Genomic DNA, 8,635 nt, shown 5'->3' on the forward strand with positions numbered 1-8,635 from the left:
GGAGCCGAGGGAATTCTCCGGCAAAATGCCACCTCGTCTCCGGCTGAGCCTCCGACCCAATTAGGCCGGAGACGCTGCTGCAGGAGACGCAGCTCGGTGACGGTGTTCCGGTCGGAGGTCGGGGGACTGAAATGCCAAGCGTCTCCCGTTCGGCTCCCTGGGTAAAGACCATCAGCCGAGCCACGAAACGAGGCTCGTTCAACACTTCTGACACTTATCGAAGATAAGATGTTGTTGAAAAGTTTTGTTTTATTGGTTAACGAAGCCATTGTTGTGAATTCTAGGAGTCACTTCACAACTCTCTAAAGGCTAAAAAACGGTTGTATAAAATGTCGTTTCTATTTAGAGACGAGTAAACCCTGATTTTCCAGTTTCCCTGAGATGGACCCGAGACCCCACAGAAGACCACAAACTAAAGTTACACGACTGCAGAAGGTTTTAACGACTCCTGATCATAAGTACAAACAGTACCGCCCCTCCCTAAATGCCTCAGGGGCCTCATCTTCCAACGGGGGCCACATTTTGCGCGAGGGGACGCATTAGCTCAGCAACGCATATGCTAATGGAGGCGCATATATGCTACTGTGGTGGATATACACACACAGGACAATTGTTAATTCTCAGAGTTATAATTCACGGCGACCTCGCCCATGTTACAATGTCTTGTTGTTCCTTTTACAAGGGATATTCTTCCCTTTAATTATACGTGCTACTTTAAGAGTACAGACACATCTCGGAGGTGCTGACGTTTTTACCTGCGCGAGAGTTTGCTGTTTTGTGGTTTTTGTTTTCTCACTGTGTTAATTGAATTAAATGGAGTGCTCTCCAAAGAGGAATTAATCTCCGTCGTTTCTCTGCCTACATCAACCGCACTCCTGGGAAAAAGTGTTTTGCGGCCACGCCCCTTTCTACCTCGGGTGCCGCCAGTGATGCCAATATGCAGCATCCTTTCTCCATCTCTGCAACTACAGCTGTGCCCCGACGTGCAAAGCAGTCAGGTGGATTGTGTTTTTACCATGCCAAGTTTGGCAATAAAGCCAGAAAGTGCCTGGCCCCCTGTACTTTCAATGCATCGGGAAACGCCCCGGCAGCCACCTTTTAGCAGCCATGGGTGTCGGCCATACCAGCGGCTTGCTGTTTGTCACTGACTCTCTCTCTGGTCGTCGTTTTCTCTGTGACACGGGCGCCCACATTAGTGCACTGCCAGCATCTGCCACGGACATTAGCGCAGGGCCACACGGTACCCCCCTGGTGGCCGCCAAGGGCAGCACGATTCATACCTTTGGCACACGCACTGTGACGGTGTGTTTGGCAGGTCAGCGTTTCACCTGGGATTTTGTGTCAGCAAAGGTGTCCACCCCCCTCTTGGGTGCTGATTTCTTTTTGGCCAATAAACTTTTGGTAGATGTGAGCAACCGCCGCCTCGTCCACGCTGAGACTTTCAGCTCCCTGCCCCGCGAACACAGTGACACCGCCCCTACAAGGCTGTCTAGTGCCCTCTCACCGGCTGATGTCTTCTCGCACCTCCTCGAGGAGTTCCCGGAGATCACCGCACCTACTTTCTCGTCCGCCTCCACGAAACACGGCGTGCTACATTACATCTCCACTGATGGCCCGCCTGTGCACGCCAAGTCCCGCCGTCTGGACGCACACAAGCTTGCTATAGCTAAGGCGGAGTTTGACTCCATGGAGCGGCTTGGCATCATCCAGCGGTCCAACAGCCCCTGGGCCTCTCCTCTGCACTTGGTGGCTAAGTCCAATGGTGGTTGGCGCCCGTGTGGCGACTACCGGCGCCTTAACGCAGTCACCAGGCCGGACCGCTACCCTATTCCTCACATCCACGACTTCTCAGCCCACCTGGCAGGTGCGTCCATTTTTTCTAAGGTGGACCTTGTCCGGGGTTATCACCAGGTCCCCGTCCAGCCTCAGGACATTCCTAAGACGGCCGTGATCACCCCATTCGGGCTTTTTGAGTTTCTGAGGATGCCGTTTGGCCTGAAAAATGCCGCTCAGACCTTTCAGCGTTTGATGGACACTGTGTTGCGTGACTTGTCATTCATTTTTGTCTACCTGGACGACATCCTCGTAGCCAGCAGGTCCAAGGCTGAACATTTGTCACACCTGCGTCTGCTCTTCAATCGCCTTCAGCAGCACGGCTTGATCATCAACCCAGCGAAATGCCATTTTGGACTGCCATCACTGGATTTCCTGGGCCACCACATCACCATCGCTGGGGCGGTTCCACTGGCGTCGAAGGTGGAAGCAGTCCTGAGGCTCCCGCGGCCTCCCACTGTCCAGGCTCTGCAAGAGTTCTGTGGCATGGTCAATTTTTACCACCGTTTCGTGCCTCGGGCTGCCAACCTCATGCGCCCCCTGTACAGCGCTCTCAAGGGGAAAAAATCGCCAAAGCACGACATTTCTTGGTCGACGGAAATGTTGGAGGCTTTCTCGGCCACAAAGGATGCCCTCGCTGGTGCGACCATGCTGGCTCACCCCGTGCCTGGCGCTCCAGTTTCCCTGACCACGGACGCCTCGGATTATGCTGTCGGTGCGGTTCTCCAGCAGTTTGTTCATAGTGTTTGGCAACCACTTGCTTTTTTCAGCCGCCAACTGCGTTCCAGCGAGCAGAATTACCGCACTTTTGACAGAGAACTCCTCGCGCTTTATCTGGCCATCAGGCATTTCCGTTTCCTGCTGGAAGCTCGCCCGTTCACTGCCTTTGTGGACCACAAGCCTTTGATTTTTGCCATGGCCAAGGTGTCGGAACCCTGGTCTGCCAGGCAGCAGCGCCACCTGGCTTTCATCTCAGAATTCACCACGGACGTCCAACACGTGTCAGGCAAGGACAATGTTGTGGCCGACTGCCTCTCCCGGGTGCTCATTGGCGCTGTCCACCTGGGAATAGACTATGCCCGCATGGCTGTGGACCAGGCTTCCGACCCCGACGTTCAGTCATATAGGACAGCAGTCACTGGCCTCCGGCTGGCGGACGTCCCGTTCGGTGAGGATGCAACGCTGCTCTGTGACATCTCTCTGGCCCTCCCCCGTCCTGTGGTGCCACAGATTTGGAGACGACAGGTTTTCGACGCCATACATGGCCTCTCGCACCCAGGCAGTAAGCCGTCTCAACGTCTTGTAGCTGCGAAGTTTGTCTGGCACGGCCTGAAAAAGGACATTCGCGACTGGGTCAGGACCTGTGTGGCATGCCAGCGCGCTAAGATCCATCGCCATGTTAAGGCCCCAGTGGAGCATTTTGCGGTTCCTGAAAGACGGTTTGATCATGTCAATGTTGACTTGGTGGGGCCCCTTCCTCCCTCCAGGGGATTTACTCACCTGTTAACAATGGTGGACAGGACCACCCGTTGGCCAGAAGTTGTCCCGCTGTCTGCGACGACTTCAGCTGATGTAGCCAGGGCCTTTATTGGTTCCTGGGTCGCCCGGTTCGGGGTCCCCTCTGACCTCTCTTCAGATCGTGGCCCTCAGTTCACCTCCGACCTCTGGACTTCTGTTGCTCGTCAGTTGGGTGTCATTCTCCACCGCACTACGGCATACCACCCGCAGGCCAACGGCATGTGTGAACGCTTTCACAGGGACATGAAGGCCGCCCTCAAGGCTTCTCTCACGGACGACGGCTGGGTGGATAGACTGCCTTGGGTGATGCTGGGGATTAGAACTGCGCCTAAAGAGGACCTCCTCTCTTCCTCGGCGGAGTTGGTTTATGGCCAGACCCTTAGGGTCCCAGGTGATTTTGTTCCCCACACCACGGTCCCCTGGTCTGCATCTGACCAACGCCGTACTTTGCTGGACTCTGCTCAGGCGTTCCGGCCCGTTCCAACCTCACACCACTGCCTGCCTCGGGTGCACATTCCCCCCGACCTGCGAGCTGCGGAGTATGTTTTCGTCCGCCACGATGCCCATCGGGGACCCCTGCAACTGCCTTACGATGGACCATATCGGGTTGTGGAGGCTGGTGATAAGACTTTTGTCATCGACGTCGGGGGCAGGATGGATCGCATCTCAGTGGACCGTCTAAAACCGGCCCACCTGGATTTGGGCCGCCCGGTGGAAGTGGCTCAGGCACCACGGCGCGGCCGTCCCCCGGGTAGGCCTCCCTTGGAGCTGGTCCCGCCCCCTTTGGCCTCCCCACACTGCCACCCAGCACCTGCTTGCCGTCAGCAGCCTGCTGCCACCCCCCCGCCTCGACCCCCTCCGCCTGCTCAGGAGCTTCGGAATAGCTTTGGGAGGGTCATACGGGTCCCTGGTCGTTTCACTGGGCCTGTTCTTGTGAATTCTGGGGGGACGTGTGTGGTGGATATACAGACACAGGACAATTGTTAATTCTCAGAGTTATAATTCACGGCGACCTCGCCCATGTTACAATGTCTTGTTGTTCCTTTTACAAGGGATATTCTTCCCTTTAATTATACGTGCTACTTTAAGAGTACAGACACATCTCGGAGGTGCTGACGTTTTTACCTGCGTGAGAGTTTGCTGTTTTGTGGTTTTTGTTTTCTCACTGTGTTAATTGAATTAAATGGAGTGCTCTCCAAAGAGGAATTAATCTCCGTCGTTTCTCTGCCTACATCAACCGCACTCCTACACTACCGTGAGGAGCAGAGATGTCAAAAGTATTCACATTCATTACTCAGGTAGAAGTATAGATACTATAGTTTAAAAATACTCCTGTAGAAGTTGAAGTATCAACTCAAGTTTTTTACTCAAGTAAAAGTATAAAAGTACTGGTTTCAAAACTACTTAAAGTATAAAAGTAAAAGTAATGTAAGGGGGAAAAAAGCCATTAAGGACAAAAGCCATTGAATATGAATGCATCTTAGTATAATGCAAATATATTAAAGAACCATATATGTGTACTATTGAGCATTAACATGTGTTTCAGAGAGCAGGAGATATGATGACTAGTTGCCTATAAGTATTGTAATGGTGCAAAAAGTCAAACTTCAGAGGCATGTTATCTTTTATCCTAACCTTTATTGGAATGTACATCCAAGTTTAGTTGCAGGAATCTGAGGGAACGGATGTAAGAACAAAACTGGACAAGAACATCTGTGCCACAACCACAACCAAATTCACTCTATCCGGATGGAGCAATTTAACGGGATAGTTTTTTGTAAAGGCTGAAATGAAATAGAGTAACGAGGCTGTTTTTAAAATGTAAGGAGTAAAAAGTACAGATAATTGCGTGAAAATGTAAGGAGTAAAAGTAAAAAGTCATCTGAAAAATAATTACTCCAGTGAAGTATAGATAACCAAAATTTCTACTTAAGTAAAGTAACAAAGTATTTGTACTTCGTTACTTAAAGAACTTAAAGAACACTTTATTTATTTTTTATTCCTGCCATCCTGTAAATATTCCTGGTTAATGTACATACGGTAATACATACATATTATATATTTTTTACTTACTTGTTATATTTTTTCTGTTTTTATTCCTAATTGTTATTTTATTGCTTGGTGCTCTGTTTTCACCAGGTCCAAGGTTCACATTTGGAGGATTTGCTGTAGTCGGAACAATCTTCAGGCTGGTTTTTCTGAACAGCGTAAACCGGAAAAAACATCCCCAGCATCTCCGCAGCGGGCGGAGCCTGTACTCGCTCATGATTGGTCAATTTCTGGATTTTGCCGGCAGAGCAGTGGATAAAACATTTGTTTTATCATTTGTTTTAACATTTATAATTTGTTTTAACATTTATCATTTGTTTTAACATTTGTTTTATCCACTGCTCTGGTCGCCGGGACATCCAGAAATTTACCGAGCCCTGATTGGTCGGAGCTGTTAATTCTTGCATGAGGCTCCTTTTAAAAAATGAGACTCTCTAGCGCCACCCTTCACCACGACGGCCATCGGGGGTACTGCAGCCAACAGCGAAGCCGGCACGGGAGAACGGGGAGAACGTGCATGCAGCGTCATGTGACGTCACATCCGCAGGACAGCGTGGGAAATTCGGGGCCACAATTGCAGCACATTTTGCAGCACACAGCCTGTTCAAGGCAACGGAGAGATACACTATAGGGCTCATTCTTTTTGGTTTGGAACGCTTCATCTGACATTATTACTAGAAAACTTAAAACGTATACGAATTTTTTTTTCATAAATCCTGCCTCAATCCTGCCTCATGCTCCTTTAGTTCTTGGATAGATGCAGGAACGTGATTGGCTGTCAAAACCAGGAATAACCAAGAATAATCTAGATTTACAAGTGGCCAGAAGCGCCACCGTGCCCCCTAGTTGTTACAAATTCTTGACTGTAAGTTACTTTGATACTATAAAGTCACTGTGTATAAAACTGCAGCTTGCAACAGCCTGCCCTCTTGTGGTCATAAAATGCAACACACCTGAGCTACAAACGATAAACTGATGAGTACAATTTTGTAATCTTGACCAGAATCACAAGAACTAACATGGAAATTAATTAAAAACCAAATTAAAGACTAAACTTAACTAGAAACACAACAGAATTCCAAAAAGCACAATTACAAACTAAAAACATACAAGAGAGTGACCGGGAGTACCAACATAAAAGCTTGAGGAGTTCAGGCTATAGAATATATTTTATATAAATTATATGGTTTTATAGAATCTAAAAAATGAATTGAAACCAACACATTGGGAGAAATTAACACATGGACATCCATCAGTGTGATAATAACCTACACAAAAACTGAGGATTTGACATGTGAAGAGGTCTCAAAATCAAAGACAATCTCCACTCAGATAGAGGATTTCCAACCAGAGGAGGTCTCAGAATTGAAAGAGGTCCTGTATTTAATCTGATGCTTTCGTATCTGAGGAGGTTTCTGAATCAGAAGAAGTTTCCACCAAAACTGATGTAATTGTTATTCCAACTACATCCTCATTTATCCCAGATGATTTTTCTCCACAAACCCACATTCAGAGGATGTCATGAGATTAACATTAAACCCCAAAAGACCACAGAAACCTTCTTTGTGGAGGCGTTTTAAAGACATTTATGACACCAAAAAATCACCACAAGTGCAAAATGGAGAGGTACATTCAAAGGCCTCAGGTCGATGAAGAGATCCCTGAAGAAACAAAACATCTTCCACGAGAGAAAACATCTGTTCAGAAAAAGTTTCTGCACCAACAAATGTCTCCAAACCAGAGCAGAACAGAGCAGAGGAATCTTCAACATGCAGGAGATTCAAAAGGCCCATCACTCCAGCATATCTGCACAAACACAAAAATCAAAAGAAAGACGATGAGGCACAAGAAAAAATAATTGTATTATATGTAATTTGTTTGTTTGGGTTTTCTCCAGTTGCTCTCGTTTCATGACACTTGAAACAGATATTTATTAATATATAAACTGTATAAACTTTGTGTTTTGTTGTACTTTTGCATTTTCATGCTCGAATTTTAATCAAATTATTTCTCTTTCAAATTATTATTTCAAATTATTTTAAGTTTTTTTCTCCGGTACAACTTAAGTGACTGTTTGGGGGGAAATATTAAGCAGGGAAAACATCAGTACTTTATTACTAAATGCCTACGGGTATATATTTATGGAGGTAGATTTGTGTCTTAATAATTCAATCAAAAAAAAGATTGCTTCAATCAAAAAATATATTTTATATATATTCAATTCAATTCAATTTTATTTATATAGCGTCTAATACAACAGAGTTGTCTCTAGACGCTTTCCAGAGACCCATACCCAGAACATGACCCCCGAGCAGTTATTACATAAACAATGGCAGGTAAAAACTCCCCTAGTGGGAGAAAAACCTTAAGCCAAACAGTGGCAAGGAAAAACTCCCCTTTAGGAGGGAAGAAACCTTGAGCAGGACCAGGCTCATAAGGGGGGACCCTCCTGCCGAGGGGCAGACTGGTGGGTCAGGGACGGCAACAGCACAGCAGGCAGGTTTCATATTGTCACTCAAACATGTCTGACTCTGGTCTAACCAATGGGGAAGCATCCGCCCACTGCAGGATGTTTGTGTCAAAAGGATTCAATTAAAAAAAAGACTTCAAAACTTTTTTCACTTCAATCAATAAAAAATCACTGAAAATCGAAAAAAATATTTTAAATCCAAAAAAAAGTGTTCAAATGCAATTTTTTGGGTCTCAAATATTTTTTTTGCATTTAAACACTTTTTTCTTTGATTGAAATTTTTTTTATTGAAGGAATTTTTTTTCTTTGAAAATATTTTTCTTTTTGAAGCAACTTCTTTTTTGATTAAATGATAAAAACACAAATCTACCTCCATAGATATTTCTGTTTATCTACTGTTATAAATCCATAACTGCAGTTACTTTAATATTATTACTCTGTGTAGAAAACTACCCACAGATTGCGACAGATTGCCCTCTTGTGGTCATAAAATGCAACATGTCTGAGCCAGTATTTCTTGATGTCCTACCCATAATATGGCCCAAACACAAAAAACACTACTTCAATAAAAGTCGCTTCAAACTAAAAGAACTTCACTTCTATCAAAGAAAACATTTCCAATCAAAGAAAAACAGTGTTCAAATGCTTTTTTTTTTTGCATTCAAACACTGTTTTTCTTTGATTGAAATAATTTTGTCTGATTGAAGTGAATTTTTTTTAATTGAAAATATATTTTTTGATTGAAGCAATCTTTTTTTTGATTGA

The sequence above is a fragment of the Cololabis saira genome, chromosome 15 (genome assembly GCF_033807715.1).
Source record: "Cololabis saira isolate AMF1-May2022 chromosome 15, fColSai1.1, whole genome shotgun sequence".
In the NCBI taxonomy this organism is placed as follows: domain Eukaryota; kingdom Metazoa; phylum Chordata; class Actinopteri; order Beloniformes; family Belonidae; genus Cololabis; species Cololabis saira.